General features: G+C 38.8%; 1 protein-coding gene and 13 non-coding genes across 21 annotated transcripts in view; all 14 read right to left on the reverse strand.

The window, feature by feature from the left end:
* The window catches only part of TEX14 (testis expressed 14, intercellular bridge forming factor), a 477,154-nt gene that overhangs the window by 315,365 nt on the left and 146,582 nt on the right, over nucleotides 1–15,207 (reverse strand). The window lies entirely within an intron of this gene.
* On the reverse strand, nucleotides 33–248 carry LOC137554877 (small nucleolar RNA U3). The gene has a single exon (XR_011027592.1). It is a non-coding gene; the product is annotated as a small nucleolar RNA U3 (small nucleolar RNA).
* On the reverse strand, nucleotides 1,302–1,516 carry LOC137554941 (small nucleolar RNA U3). The gene has a single exon (XR_011027654.1). It is a non-coding gene; the product is annotated as a small nucleolar RNA U3 (small nucleolar RNA).
* LOC137554989 (small nucleolar RNA U3) lies at nucleotides 2,570–2,785 on the reverse strand. The gene has a single exon (XR_011027699.1). It is a non-coding gene; the product is annotated as a small nucleolar RNA U3 (small nucleolar RNA).
* LOC137554970 (small nucleolar RNA U3) lies at nucleotides 3,838–4,053 on the reverse strand. The gene has a single exon (XR_011027681.1). It is a non-coding gene; the product is annotated as a small nucleolar RNA U3 (small nucleolar RNA).
* On the reverse strand, nucleotides 5,110–5,325 carry LOC137554983 (small nucleolar RNA U3). Its single transcript, XR_011027693.1, has one exon. It is a non-coding gene; the product is annotated as a small nucleolar RNA U3 (small nucleolar RNA).
* On the reverse strand, nucleotides 6,378–6,593 carry LOC137554987 (small nucleolar RNA U3). Its single transcript, XR_011027697.1, has one exon. It is a non-coding gene; the product is annotated as a small nucleolar RNA U3 (small nucleolar RNA).
* Nucleotides 7,468–7,683, reverse strand: LOC137554859 (small nucleolar RNA U3). The gene has a single exon (XR_011027575.1). It is a non-coding gene; the product is annotated as a small nucleolar RNA U3 (small nucleolar RNA).
* LOC137554917 (small nucleolar RNA U3) lies at nucleotides 8,736–8,951 on the reverse strand. The gene has a single exon (XR_011027631.1). It is a non-coding gene; the product is annotated as a small nucleolar RNA U3 (small nucleolar RNA).
* On the reverse strand, nucleotides 9,997–10,212 carry LOC137554835 (small nucleolar RNA U3). The gene has a single exon (XR_011027552.1). It is a non-coding gene; the product is annotated as a small nucleolar RNA U3 (small nucleolar RNA).
* LOC137554863 (small nucleolar RNA U3) lies at nucleotides 11,265–11,480 on the reverse strand. The gene has a single exon (XR_011027579.1). It is a non-coding gene; the product is annotated as a small nucleolar RNA U3 (small nucleolar RNA).
* On the reverse strand, nucleotides 12,354–12,569 carry LOC137554832 (small nucleolar RNA U3). The gene has a single exon (XR_011027548.1). It is a non-coding gene; the product is annotated as a small nucleolar RNA U3 (small nucleolar RNA).
* Nucleotides 13,443–13,658, reverse strand: LOC137554820 (small nucleolar RNA U3). The gene has a single exon (XR_011027537.1). It is a non-coding gene; the product is annotated as a small nucleolar RNA U3 (small nucleolar RNA).
* Nucleotides 14,712–14,926, reverse strand: LOC137554992 (small nucleolar RNA U3). Its single transcript, XR_011027702.1, has one exon. It is a non-coding gene; the product is annotated as a small nucleolar RNA U3 (small nucleolar RNA).

Consider the following 15,207-nt stretch of genomic DNA (forward strand, 5'->3'; position numbering starts at 1 on the left):
AGTCTATCAATTACTTTGTGAAGTTAAATACAATCACTCAGTTTGTGTTTTCTCCCACCAACCATCACATAAGTGAAAACAGGAACAGTCATCAACAGCAAACAGTTACTACCAAAGTAGAACTGAACACTCAATTCATGCTCAGGAGAAACCACTTTAGCTCTTCATCGTGATTGGTGAGTTTGGACGCCTTCGAGCACATTCCAACAGTCAAAAACTATAGAAATGATCCCTGAAAGTATAGTCCTAAATCTCAATTCAGACAACTCAACATCAGGAATTATCAAGCTCCTTTTCATATTAAAGTGATATTCAATACACTATGGTACTTAACAATAAAGTGTTAGGAACATCATATTCAAGCAACATGTCATTTTTTTGAAAGTTGCTACTTGAGTTTCTACATTGCAGCAAAAATTAATATAAACGCATGGTGGTACTCTGAGAGACATTTAACAGCATACAATACTCCGCTACAAATTTGCATAGGTGACATCCACTGACCAGCCAGAAAATATCCCACCTCCAGCAGGCGTTATGTAGCTCGGGATCTCTGTTTACCAGTTCACTACACTTATCCCCAGTGAAGACAGATAAGACCAGCTCATCCCATCTCATTTTCTTTTAAAATTCATTGCCCTATGGCTTGCCAACTAGACGAGAAGCCTAATTATTGAGCATCTTACCTCTCTCCTAATACCTGGAAAACGTAGCAGTGCATAAAAGTAACTACTAAAATCTGCAAGAAGAGCTCTCCAGGAGAAGCGGGAGGGTTCGGAACCCGAAGGTTTGGGGATCAGCAGCAGGCTAAACCACATTTTTTGCCTGTGCCTCAGTGGTTTGTCCGTTTGGAGGTAATGCAAAAACAAATTCAGGTATACGGTCAACCCTCTAAAATGATTTCAGTTGGATGGAAGCTGAACAGGCACCAAAGATGGACAGATGGCCCAAACGGTGATTACTTACTAGGGATAGGAGCTTAGTAAAAGGGATGGGTAGATTTAGCTTGTGAAACAGGATTGCAAAGCTAAAGGTAGGAATCGCAAATGGGGTTTAAGAAGAGTCAGTGTTTGAGATTAGCTGTTAATTTAGATTTCAAAACAAATCTGATAAAAAATGGTACAATCAACACTTCCATAAAATGATCATACGAATTTTTCAAAAGAAACCAATTGCTAGTTCCTGACAATTTTCACAATTCAAACCTACACAGCAAACACCAGAATCTGACAATAACATGTATGCAGAAGCCCAACACTTCAATGCACAAATCTATAAATTCTTTTGTAAAGTAAAATACAATCACTCAGTTTGTGTATCTCCCGCCAATCATCACATAAGTGAAAACAGGAACAGTCATCAACAGCAAACAGTTACTACCAAAGTAGAACTGAACACTCAATTCATGCTCAGGAGAAACCACTTTAGCTCTTCATCGTGATTGGTGAGTTTGGACACCTTCGAGCACATTCCAACAGTCAAAAACTATAGAAATGATCCCTGAAAGTATAGTCCTAAATCTCAATTCAGACAACTCAACATCAGGAATTATCAAGCTCCTTTTCATATTAAAGTGATATTCAATACACTATGGTACTTAACAATAAAGTGTTAGGAACATCATATTCAAGCAACATGTCATTTTTTTGAAAGTTGCTACTTGAGTTTCTACATTGCAGCAAAAATCAATATAAACGCATTGGTGGTACTCTGAGAGACATTTAACAGCATACAATACTCCGCTACAAATTTGCATAGGTGACATCCACTGACCAGCCAGAAAATATCCCACCTCCAGCAGGCGTTATGTAGCTCGGGATCTCTGTTTACCAGTTCACTACACTTATCCCCAGTGAAGACAGATAAGACCAGCTCATCCCATCTCATTTTCTTTTAAAATTCATTGCCCTATGGCTTGCCAACTAGACGAGAAGCCTAATTATTGAGCATCTTACCTCTCTCCTAATACCTGGAAAACGTAGCAGTGCATAAAAGTAACTACTAAAATCTGCAAGAAGAGCTCTCCAGGAGAAGCGGGAGGGTTCGGAACCCGAAGGTTTGGGGATGAGCAGCAGGCTAAACCACATTTTTTGCCTGTGCCTCAGTGGTTTGTCCGTTTGGAGGTAATGCAAAAACAAATTCAGGTGTACGGTCAACCCTCTAAAATGATTTCAGTTGGATGGAAGCTGAACAGGCACCAAAGATGGACAGATGGCCCAAACGGTGATTACTTACTAGGGTTAGGAGCTTAGTAAAAGGGATGGGTAGATTTAGCTTGTGAAACAGGATTGCAAAGCTAAAGGTAGGAATCGCAAATGGGGTTTAAGAAGAGTCAGTGTTTGAGATTAGCTGTCAATCAGATTTCAAAACAAAGCTGATAAAAAATGGTACAATCAACGCTTCCATAAAATGATTTTACAAATATTTCAAAAGCAACCAATTGCCAGTTCCTGACAATTTTCACAATTCAAACCTACAAAGCAAACACCAGAATCTGACAATAACTTGTATGCAGAAGCCCAACACTTCAATGCACAAGTCTATCAATTACTTTGTGACGTTAAATACAATCACTCAGTTTGTGTTTTCTCCCACCAATCATCACATAAGTGAAGACAGGAACAGTCATCATCAGCAAACAGTTACTACCAAAGTAGAACTGAACACTCAATTCATGCTCAGGAGAATCCACTTTAGCTCTTCATCGTGATTGGTGAGTTTGGACACCTTCGAGCACATTCCAACAATGAAAACCTATAGAAATGATCCCTGAAAGTATAGTCCTAAATCTCAATTCTGACAACTCAACATCAGGAATTATCAAGCTCCTTTTCATATTAAAGTGATATTCAATACACTATGGTACTTAACAATAAAGTGTTAGGAACATCATATTCAAGCAACATGTCATTTTTTTGAAAGTTGCTACTTGAGTTTCTACATTGCAGCAAAAATCAATATAAACGCATGGTGGTACTCTGAGAGACATTTAACAGCATACAATACTCCGCTACAAATTTGCATAGGTGACATCCACTGACCAGCCAGAAAATATCCCACCTCCAGCAGGCGTTATGTAGCTTGGGATCTCTGTTTACCAGTTCACTACACTTATCCCCAGTGAAGACAGATAAGACCAGCTCATCCCATCTCATTTTCTTTTAAAATTCATTGCCCTATGGCTTGCCAACTAGACGAGAAGCCTAATTATTGAGCATCTTACCTCTCTCCTAATACCTGGAAAACGTAGCAGTGCATAAAAGTAACTACTAAAATCTGCAAGAAGAGCTCTCCAGGAGAAGCGGGAGGGTTCGGAACCCGAAGGTTTGGGGATCAGCAGCAGGCTAAACCACATTTTTTGCCTGTGCCTCAGTGGTTTGTCCGTTTGGAGGTAATGCAAAACCAAATTCAGGTGTACGGTCAACCCTCTAAAATGATTTCAGTTGGATGGAAGCTGAACAGGCACCAAAGATGGACAGATGGCCCAAACGGTGATTACTTACTAGGGTTAGGAGCTTAGTAAAAGGGATGGGTAGATTTAGCTTGTGAAACAGGATTGCAAAGCTAAAGGTAGGAATCGCAAATGGGGTTTAAGAAGAGTCAGTGTTTGAGATTAGCTGTCAATCAGATTTCAAAACAAAGCTGATAAAAAATGGTACAATCAACGCTTCCATAAAATGATTTTAAGAATTTTTCAAAAGCAACCAATTGCTAGTTCCTGACAATTTTCACAATTCAAACCTACACAGCAAACACCAGAATCTGACAATAACATGTATGCAGAAGCCCAACACTTCTATGCACAAATCTATCAATTATTTTGTAAACTTAAACACAATCACTCAGTTTGTGTTTTCTCCCGCCAATTATCACATAAGTGAAGACAGGAACAGTCATCAACAGCAAACAGTTACTACCAAAGTAGAACTGAACACTCAATTCATGCTCAGGAGAAACCACTTTAGTTCTTCATCGTGATTGGTGAGTTTGGACACTTTCAAACACATTCCAACAGTCAAAAACTATACAAATGATCCCTGTAAGTATAGTCCTAAATCTCAATTAGGACAACTCAACATCAGGAATTATCAAGCTCCTTTTCATATTAGAGTGATATTCAATACACTATGGTACTTAACAATAAAGTGTTAGGAACATCATATTCAAGCAACATGTCATTTTATTGAAAGTTGCTACTTGAGTTTCTACATTGCAGCAAAAATCAATATAAACGCATGGTGGTACTCTGAGAGACATTTAACAGCATACAATACTCCGCTACAAATTTGCATAGGTGACATCCACTGACCAGCCAGAAAATATCCCACCTCCAGCAGGCGTTATGTAGCTTGGGATCTCTGTTTACCAGTTCACTACACTTATCCCCAGTGAAGACAGATAAGACCAGCTCATCCCATCTCATTTTCTTTTAAAATTCATTGCCCTATGGCTTGCCAACTAGACGAGAAGCCTAATTATTGAGCATCTTACCTCTCTCCTAATACCTGGAAAACGTAGCAGTGCATAAAAGTAACTACTAAAATCTGCAAGAAGAGCTCTCCAGGAGAAGCGGGTGGGTTCGGAACCCGAAGGTTTGGGGATCAGCAGCAGGCTAAACCACATTTTTTGCCTGTGCCTCAGTGGTTTGTCCGTTTGGAGGTAATGCAAAACCAAATTCAGGTGTACGGTCAACCCTCTAAAATGATTTCAGTTGGATGGAAGCTGAACAGGCACCAAAGATGGACAGATGGCCCAAACGGTGATTACTTACTAGGGTTAGAAGCTTAGTAAAAGGGATGGGTAGATTTAGCTTGTGAAACAGGATTGCAAAGCTAAAGGTAGGAATCGCAAATGGGGTTTAGGAAGAGTCAGTGTTTGAGATTAGCTGTCAATCAGATTTCAAAACAAATCTGATAAAAAATGGTACAATCAACGCTTCCATAAAATGATTTTACGAATTTTTCAAAAGCAACCAATTGCTAGTTCCTGACAATTTTCACAATTCAAACCTACACAGCAAACACCAGAATCTGACAATAACATGTATGCAGAAGCCCAACACTTCAATGCACACATCTATAAATAAATTATTTTGTAAAGTTAAATACAATCACTCAGTTTGTGTTTTCTCCCACCAATCATCACATAAGTGAAGACAGGAACAGCCATCAACAGCAAACAGTTACTACCAAAATAGAACTGAACACTCAATTCATGCTCAGGAGAAACCACTTTAGCTCTTCATCGTGATTGGTGAGTTTGGACACTTTCAAGCACATTCCAACAGTCAAAAACTATAGAAACAATCCCTGAAAGTATAATCCTAAATCTCAATTCTGACAACTCAACATCAGGAATTATCAAGCTCCTTTTCATATTAGAGTGATATTCAATACACTATGGTACTTAACAATAAAGTATTAGGAACATCATATTCAAGCAACATGTCATTTTTTTGAAAGTTGCTACTTGAGTTTCTACATTGCAGCAAAAATCAATATAAACGCATGGTGGTACTCTGAGAGACATTTAACAGCATACAATACTCCGCTACAAATTTGCATAGGTGACATCCACTGACCAGCCAGAAAATATCCCACCTCCAGCAGGTGTTATGTAGCTCGGGATCTCTGTTTACCAGTTCACTACACTTATCCCCAGTGAAGACAGATAAGACCAGCTCATCCCATCTCATTTTCTTTTAAAATTCATTGCCCTATGGCTTGCCAACTAGACGAGAAGCCTAATTATTGAGCATCTTACCTCTCTCCTAATACCTGGAAAACGTAGCAGTGCATAAAAGTAACTACTAAAATCTGCAAGAAGAGCTCTCCAGGAGAAGCGGGAGGGTTCGGAACCCGAAGGTTTGGGGATCAGCAGCAGGCTAAACCACATTTTTTGCCTGTGCCTCAGTGGTTTGTCCGTTTGGAGGTAATGCAAAAACAAATTTAGGTGTACGGTCAACCCTCTAAAATGATTTCAGTTGGATGGAAGCTGAACAGGCACCAAAGATGGACAGATGGCCCAAACGGTAATTACTTACTAGGGTTAGGAGCTTAGTAAAAGGGATGGGTAGATTTAGCTTGTGAAACAGGATTGCAAAGCTAAAGGTAGGAATCGCAAATGGGGTTTAAGAAGAGTCAGTGTTTGAGATTAGCTGTCAATCAGATTTCAAAACAAATCTGATAAAAAATGGTACAATCAACGCTTCCATAAAATGATTTTACGAATTTTTCAAAAGCAACCAATTGCTAGTTCCTGACAATTTTCACAATTCAAACCTACACAGCAAACACCAGAATCTGACAATAACATGTATGCAGAAGCCCAACACTTCAATGCACAAATCTATCAATTATTTTGTAAAGTTAAATACAATCACTCAGTTTGTGTTTTCTCCCGCCAATCATCACATAAGTGAAGACATGAACAGTCATCAACAGCAAACAGTTACTACCAAAGTAGAACTGAACACTCAATTCATGCTCAGGAGAAACCACTTTAGCTCTTCATCATAATTGGTGAGTTTGGACACCTTCGGGCAGATTCCAACAGTCAAAAACTACAGAATCGATCCCTGAAAGTATAATCCTAAATCTCAATTCTGACAACTCAACATCAGGAATTATCAAGCTCCTTTTCAAATTAGAGTGATATTCAATACACTATGGTACTTAACAATAAAGTGTTAGGAACATCATATTCAGGCAACATGTCATTTTTTTTGAAAGTTGCTACTTGAGTTTCTACATTGCAGCAAAAATCAATATAAACGCATGGTGGTACTCTGAGAGACATTTAACAGCATACAATACTCCGCTACAAATTTGCATAGGTGACATCCACTGACCAGCCAGAAAATATCCCACCTCCAGCAGGCGTTATGTAGCTCGGGATCTCTGTTTACCAGTTCACTACACTTATCCCCAGTGAAGACAGATAAGACCAGCTCATCCCATCTCATTTTCTTTTAAAATTCATTGCCCTATGGCTTGCCAACTAGACGAGAAGCCTAATTATTGAGCATCTTACCTCTCTCCTAATACCTGGAAAACGTAGCAGTGCATAAAAGTAACTACTAAAATCTGCAAGAAGAGCTCTCCAGGAGAAGCGGGAGGGTTCGGAACCCGAAGGTTTGGGGATCAGCAGCAGGCTAAACCACATTTTTTAGCTTGTGAAACAGGATTGCAAAGCTAAAGGTAGGAATCGCAAATGGGGTTTAAGAAGAGTCAGTGTTTGAGATTAGCTGTTAATTTAGATTTCAAAACAAATCTGATAAAAAATGGTACAATCAACGCTTCCATAAAATGATTTTACGAATTTTTCAAAAGCAACCAATTGCTAGTTCCTGACAATTTTCACAATTCAAACCTACACAGCAAACACCAGAATCTGACAATAACATGTATGCAGAAGCCCAACACTTCAATGCACAAGTCTATCAATTATTTTGTGAAGTTAAATACAATCACTCAGTTTGTGTTTTCTCCCACCAATCATCACATAAGTGAAGACAGGAACAGTCATCAACAGCAAACAGTTACTACCAAAGTAGAACTGAACACTCAATTCATGCTCAGGAGAATCCACTTTAGCTCTTCATCGTGATTGGTGAGTTTGGACACTTTCGAGCACATTCCAACAGTCAAAAACTATAGAAATGATCCCTGAAAGTATAGTCCTTAATCTCAATTCTGACAACTCAACATCAGGAATTATCAAGCTCCTTTTCATATTAGAGTGATATTCAATACACTATGGTACTTAACAATAAAGTGTTAGGAACATCATATTCAAGCAACATGTCATTTTTTTGAAAGTTGCTACTTGAGTTTCTACATTGCAGCAAAAATCAATATAAACGCATGGTGGTACTCTGAGAGACATTTAACAGCATACAATACTCCGCTACAAATTTGCATAGGTGACATCCACTGACCAGCCAGAAAATATCCCACCTCCAGCAGGCGTTATGTAGCTTGGGATCTCTGTTTACCAGTTCACTACACTTATCCCCAGTGAAGACAGATAAGACCAGCTCATCCCATCTCATTTTCTTTTAAAATTCATTGCCCTATGGCTTGCCAACTAGACGAGAAGCCTAATTATTGAGCATCTTACCTCTCTCCTAATACCTGGAAAACGTAGCAGTGCATAAAAGTAACTACTAAAATCTGCAAGAAGAGCTCTCCAGGAGAAGCGGGAGGGTTCGGAACCCGAAGGTTTGGGGATCAGCAGCAGACTAAACCACATTTTTTGCCTGTGCCTCAGTGGTTTGTCCGTTTGGAGGTAATGCAAAAACAAATTCAGGTGTACGGTCAACCCTCTAAAATGATTTCAGTTGGATGGAAGCTGAACAGGCACCAAAGATGGACAGATGGCCCAAACGGTGATTACTTACGAGGGTTAGGAGCTTAGTAAAAGGGATGGGTAGATTTAGCTTGTGAAACAGGATTGCAAAGCTAAAGGTAGGAATCGCAAATGGGGTTTAAGAAGAGTCAGTGTTTGAGATTAGCTGTCAATCAGATTTCAAAACAAAGCTGATAAAAAATGGTACAATCAACGCTTCCATAAAATGATTTTACAAATTTTTCAAAAGCAACCAATTGCCAGTTCCTGACAATTTTCACAATTCAAACCTACAAAGCAAACACCAGAATCTGACAATAACATGTATGCAGAAGCCCAACACTTCAATGCACAAGTCTATCAATTATTTTGTGAAGTTAAATACAATCACTCAGTTTGTGTTTTCTCCCACCAATCATCACATAAGTGAAGACAGGAACAGTCATCAACAGCAAACAGTTACTACCAAAGTAGAACTGAACACTCAATTCATGCTCAGGAGAATCCACTTTAGCTCTTCATCGTGATTGGTGAGTTTGGACACCTTCGAGCACATTCCAACAATGAAAAACTATAGAAATGATCCCTGAAAGTATAGTCCTATATCTCAATTCTGACAACTCAACATCAGGAATTATCAAGCTCCTTTTAATATTAAAGTGATATTCAATACACTATGGTACTTAACAATAAAGTGTTAGGAACATCATATTCAAGCAACATGTCATTTTTTTGAAAGTTGCTACTTGAGTTTCTACATTGCAGCAAAAATCAATATAAACGCATGGTGGTACTCTGAGAGACATTTAACAGCATACAATACTCCGCTACAAATTTGCATAGGTGACATCCACTGACCAGCCAGAAAATATCCCACCTCCAGCAGGCGTTATGTAGCTTGGGATCTCTGTTTACCAGTTCACTACACTTATCCCCAGTGAAGACAGATAAGACCAGCTCATCCCATCTCATTTTCTTTTAAAATTCATTGCCCTATGGCTTGCCAACTAGACGAGAAGCCTAATTATTGAGCATCTTACCTCTCTCCTAATACCTGGAAAACGTAGCAGTGCATAAAAGTAACTACTAAAATCTGCAAGAAGAGCTCTCCAGGAGAAGCGGGAGGGTTCGGAACCCGAAGGTTTGGGGATCAGCAGCAGGCTAAACCACATTTTTTGCCTGTGCCTCAGTGGTTTGTCCGTTTGGAGGTAATGCAAAACCAAATTCAGGTGTACGGTCAACCCTCTAAAATGATTTCAGTTGGATGGAAGCTGAACAGGCACCAAAGATGGACAGATGGCCCAAACGGTGATTACTTACTAGGGTTAGGAGCTTAGTAAAAGGGATGGGTAGATTTAGCTTGTGAAACAGGATTGCAAAGCTAAAGGTAGGAATCGCAAATGGGGTTTAAGAAGAGGTGAGATTAGCTGTCAATCAGATTTCAAAACAAAGCTGATAAAAAATGGTACAATCAACGCTTCCATAAAATGATTTTAAGAATTTTTCAAAAGCAACCAATTGCTAGTTCCTGACAATTTTCACAATTCAAACCTACACAGCAAACACCAGAATCTGACAATAACATGTATGCAGAAGCCCAACACTTCTATGCACAAATCTATCAATTATTTTGTAAAGTTAAACACAATCACTCAGTTTGTGTTTTCTCCCGCCAATCATCACATAAGTGAAGACAGGAACAGTCATCAACAGCAAACAGTTACTACCAAAGTAGAACTGAACACTCAATTCATGCTCAGGAGAAACCACTTTAGTTCTTCATCGTGATTGGTGAGTTTGGACACTTTCAAACACATTCCAAAAGTCAAAAACTATAGAAATGATCCCTGAAAGTATAGTCCTAAATCTCAATTATGACATCTCAACATCAGGAATTATCAAGCTCCTTTTCATATTAGAGTGATATTCAATACACTATGGTACTTAACAATAAAGTGTTAGGAACATCATATTCAAGCAACATGTCATTTTTTTGAAAGTTGCTACTTGAGTTTCTACATTGCAGCAAAAATCAATATAAACGCATGGTGGTACTCTGAGAGACATTTAACAGCATACAATACTCCGCTACAAATTTGCATAGGTGACATCCACTGACCAGCCAGAAAATATCCCACCTCCAGCAGGCGTTATGTAGCTCGGGATCTCTGTTTACCAGTTCACTACACTTATCCCCAGTGAAGACAGATAAGACCAGCTCATCCCATCTCATTTTCTTTTAAAATTCATTGCCCTATGGCTTGCCAACTAGACGAGAAGCCTAATTATTGAGCATCTTACCTCTCTCCTAATACCTGGAAAACGTAGCAGTGCATAAAAGTAACTACTAAAATCTGCAAGAAGAGCTCTCCAGGAGAAGCGGGAGGGTTCGGAACCCGAAGGTTTGGGGATCAGCAGCAGGCTAAACCACATTTTTTGCCTGTGCCTCAGTGGTTTGTCCGTTTGGAGGTAATGCAAAAACAAATTCAGGTGTACGGTCAACTCTCTAAAATGATTTCAGTTGGATGGAAGCTGAACAGGCACCAAAGATGGACAGATGGCCCAAACGGTGATTACTTACTAGGGTTAGGAGCTTAGTAAAAGGGATGGGTAGATTTAGCTTGTGAAACAGGATTGCAAAGCTAAAGGTAGGAATCGCAAATGGGGTTTAAGAAGAGTCAGTGTTTGAGATTAGCTGTCAATCAGATTTCAAAACAAAGCTGATAAAAAATAGTACAATCAACGCTTCCATAAAATGATTTAACGAGTTTTTCAAAAGCAACCAATTGCTAGTTCCTGACAATTTTCACAATTCAAACCTACACAGCAAACACCAGAATCTGACAATAACATGTATGCAGAAGCCCAACACTTCAATGCACAAGTCTATCAATTATTTTGTGAAGTTAAATACAATCACTCAGTTTGTGTTTTCTCCCGCCAATCATCACATAAGTGAAGACAGGAACAGTCATCAACAGCAAACAGTTACTACCAAAGTAGAACTGAACACTCAATTCATGCTCAGGAGAATCCACTTTAGCTCTTCATCGTGATTGGTGAGTTTGGACACTTTCGAGCACATTCCAACAGTCAAAAACTATAGAAATGATCCCTGAAAGTATAGTCCTTAATCTCAATTCTGACAACTCAACATCAGGAATTATCAAGCTCCTTTTCATATTAGAGTGATATTCAATACACTATGGTACTTAACAATAAAGTGTTAGGAACATCATATTCAAGCAACATGTCATTTTTTTGAAAGTTGCTACTTGAGTTTCTACATTGCAGAAAAAATCAATATAAACGCATGGTGGTACTCTGAGAGACATTTAGCAGCATACAATACTCCGCTACAAATTTGCATAGGTGACATCCACTGACCAGCCAGAAAATATCCCACCTCCAGCAGGTGTTATGTAGCTCGGGATCTCTGTTTACCAGTTCACTACACTTATCCCCAGTGAAGACAGATAAGACCAGCTCATCCCATCTCATTTTCTTTTAAAATGTATTGCCCTATGGCTTACCAACTAGACGAGAAGCCTAATTATTGAGCATCTTACCTCTCTCCTAATACCTGGAAAACGTAGCAGTGCATAAAAATAACTACTAAAATCTGCAAGAAGAGCTCTCCAGGAGAAGCGGGAGGGTTCGGAACCCGAAGGTTTGGGGATCAGCAGCAGGCTAAACCACATTTTTTAGCTTGTGAAACAGGATTGCAAAGCTAAAGGTAGGAATCGCAAATGGGGTTTAAGAAGAGTCAGTGTTTGAGATTAGCTGTTAATTTAGATTTCAAAACAAATCTGATAAAAAATGGTACAATCAACGCTTCTATAAAATGATTTTACGAATTTTTCAAAAGCAACCAATTGCTAGTTCCTGACAAATTTCACAATTCAAACCTACACAGCAAACACCAGAATCTGACAATAACATGTATGCAGAAGCCCAACACTTCAATGCACAAATCTAAAAATTATTTTGTAAAGTTAAATACAATCACTCAGTTTGTGTTTTCTCCCACCAACCATCACATAAGTGAAGACAGGAACAGTCATCAACAGCAAACAGTTACTACCAAAGTAGAACTGAACACTCAATTCATGCTCAGGAGAAACCACTTTAGCTCTTCATCGTGATTGGTGAGTTTGGACACCTTTGAGCACATTCCAACAGTCATAAACTATAGAAATGATCCCTGAAAGTATAGTCCTAAATCTCAATTCAGACAACTCAACATCAGGAATTATCAAGCTCCTTTTCATATTACAGTGATATTCAATACACTATGGTACTTAACAATAAAGTGTTAGGAACATCATATTCAAGCAACATGTCATTTTTTTGAAAGTTGCTACTTGAGTTTCTACATTGCAGCAAAAATCAATATAAACGCATGGTGGTACTCTGAGAGACATTTAACAGCATACAATACTCCGCTACAAATTTGCATAGGTGACATCCACTGACCAGCCAGAAAATATCCCACCTCCAGCAGGCGTTATGTAGCTCGGGATCTCTGTTTACCAGTTCACTACACTTATCCCCAGTGAAGACAGATAAGACCAGCTCATCCCATCTCATTTTCTTTTAAAATTCATTGCCCTATGGCTTGCCAACTAGACGAGAAGCCTAATTATTGAGCATCTTACCTCTCTCCTAATACCTGGAAAACGTAGCAGTGCATAAAAGTAACTACTAAAATCTGCAAGAAGAGCTCTCCAGGAGAAGCGGGAGGGTTCGGAACCCGAAGGTTTGGGGATCAGCAGCAGGCTAAACCACATTTTTTAGCTTGTGAAACAGGATTGCAAAGCTAAAGGTAGGAATCGCAAATGGGGTTTAAGAAGAGTCAGTGTTTGAGATTAGCTGTTAATTTAGATTTCAAAACAAATCTGATAAAAAATGGTACAATCAACGCTTCCATAAAATGATTTTACAAATTTTTCAAAAGCAACCAATTGCTAGTTCCTGACAATTTTCACAATTCAAACCTACACAGCAAACACCAGAATCTGACAATAACATGCATGCAGAAGCCCAACACTTCAATGCACAAATCTATAAATTATTTTGTAAAGTTAAATACAATCACTCAGTTTGTGTTTTCTCCCGCCAATCATCACATAAGTGAAGACAGGAACAGTCATCAACAGCAAACAGTTACTACCAAAGTAGAACTGAACACTCAATTCATGCTCAGGAGAAACCACTTTAGCTCATCATCGTGATTGGTGAGTTTGGACACCTTTGAGCACATTCCAACAGTCATAAACTATAGAAATGATCCCTGAAAGTATAGTCCTAAATCTCAATTCAGACAACTCAACATCAGGAATTATCAAGTTCCTTTTCATATTAAAGTGATATTCAATACACTATGGTACTTAACAATAAAGTGTTAGGAACATCATATTCAAGCAACACGTCATTTTTTTGAAAGTTGCTACTTGAGTTTCTACATTGCAGCAAAAATTAATATAAACGCATGGTGGTACTCTGAGAGACATTTAACAGCATACAATACTCCGCTACAAATTTGCATAGGTGACATCCACTGACCAGCCAGAAAATATCCCACCTCCAGCAGGCGTTATGTAGCTCGGGATCTCTGTTTACCAGTTCACTACACTTATCCCCAGTGAAGACAGATAAGACCAGCTCATCCCATCTCATTTTCTTTTAAAATTCATTGCCCTATGGCTTGCCAACTAGACGAGAAGCCTAATTATTGAGCATCTTACCTCTCTCCTAATACCTGGAAAACGTAGCAGTGCATAAAAGTAACTACTAAAATCTGCAAGAAGAGCTCTCCAGGAGAAGCGGGAGGGTTCGGAACCCGAAGGTTTGGGGATCAGCAGCAGGCTAAACCACATTTTTTGCCTGTGCCTCAGTGGTTTGTCCGTTTGGAGGTAATGCAAAAACAAATTCAGGTATACGGTCAACCCTCTAAAATGATTTCAGTTGGATGGAAGCTGAACAGGCACCAAAGATGGACAGATGGCCCAAACGGTGATTACTTACTAGGGATAGGAGCTTAGTAAAAGGGATGGGTAGATTTAGCTTGTGAAACAGGATTGCAAAGCTAAAGGTAGGAATCGCAAATGGGGTTTAAGAAGAGTCAGTGTTTGAGATTAGCTGTTAATTTAGATTTCAAAACAAATCTGATAAAAAATGGTACAATCAACACTTCCATAAAATGATTTTACGAATTTTTCAAAAGAAACCAATTGCTAGTTCCTGACAATTTTCACAATTCAAACCTACACAGCAAACACCAGAATCTGACAATAACATGTATGCAGAAGCCCAACACTTCAATGCACAAATCTATAAATTCTTTTGTAAAGTAAAATACAATCACTCAGTTTGTGTATCTCCCGCCAATCATCACATAAGTGAAAACAGGAACAGTCATCAACATCAAACAGTTACTACCAAAGTAGAACTGAACACTCAATTCATGCTCAGGAGAAACCACTTTAGCTCTTCATCGTGATTGGTGAGTTTGGACACCTTCGAGCACATTCCAACAGTCAAAAACTATAGAAATGATCCCTGAAAGTATAGTCCTAAATCTCAATTCAGACAACTCAACATCAGGAATTATCAAGCTCCTTTTCATATTAAAGTGATATTCAATACACTATGGTACTTAACAATAAAGTGTTAGGAACATCATATTCAAGCAACATGTCATTTTTTTGAAAGTTGCTACTTGAGTTTCTACATTGCAGCAAAAATCAATATAAACGCATTGGTGGTACTCTGAGAGACATTTAACAGCATACAATACTCCGCTACAAATTTGCATAGGTGACATCCACTGACCAGCCAGAAAATATCCCACCTCCA

The sequence above is a fragment of the Hyperolius riggenbachi genome, chromosome 2 (assembly GCF_040937935.1).
Source record: "Hyperolius riggenbachi isolate aHypRig1 chromosome 2, aHypRig1.pri, whole genome shotgun sequence".
Taxonomy (NCBI): Eukaryota; Metazoa; Chordata; class Amphibia; order Anura; family Hyperoliidae; genus Hyperolius; species Hyperolius riggenbachi.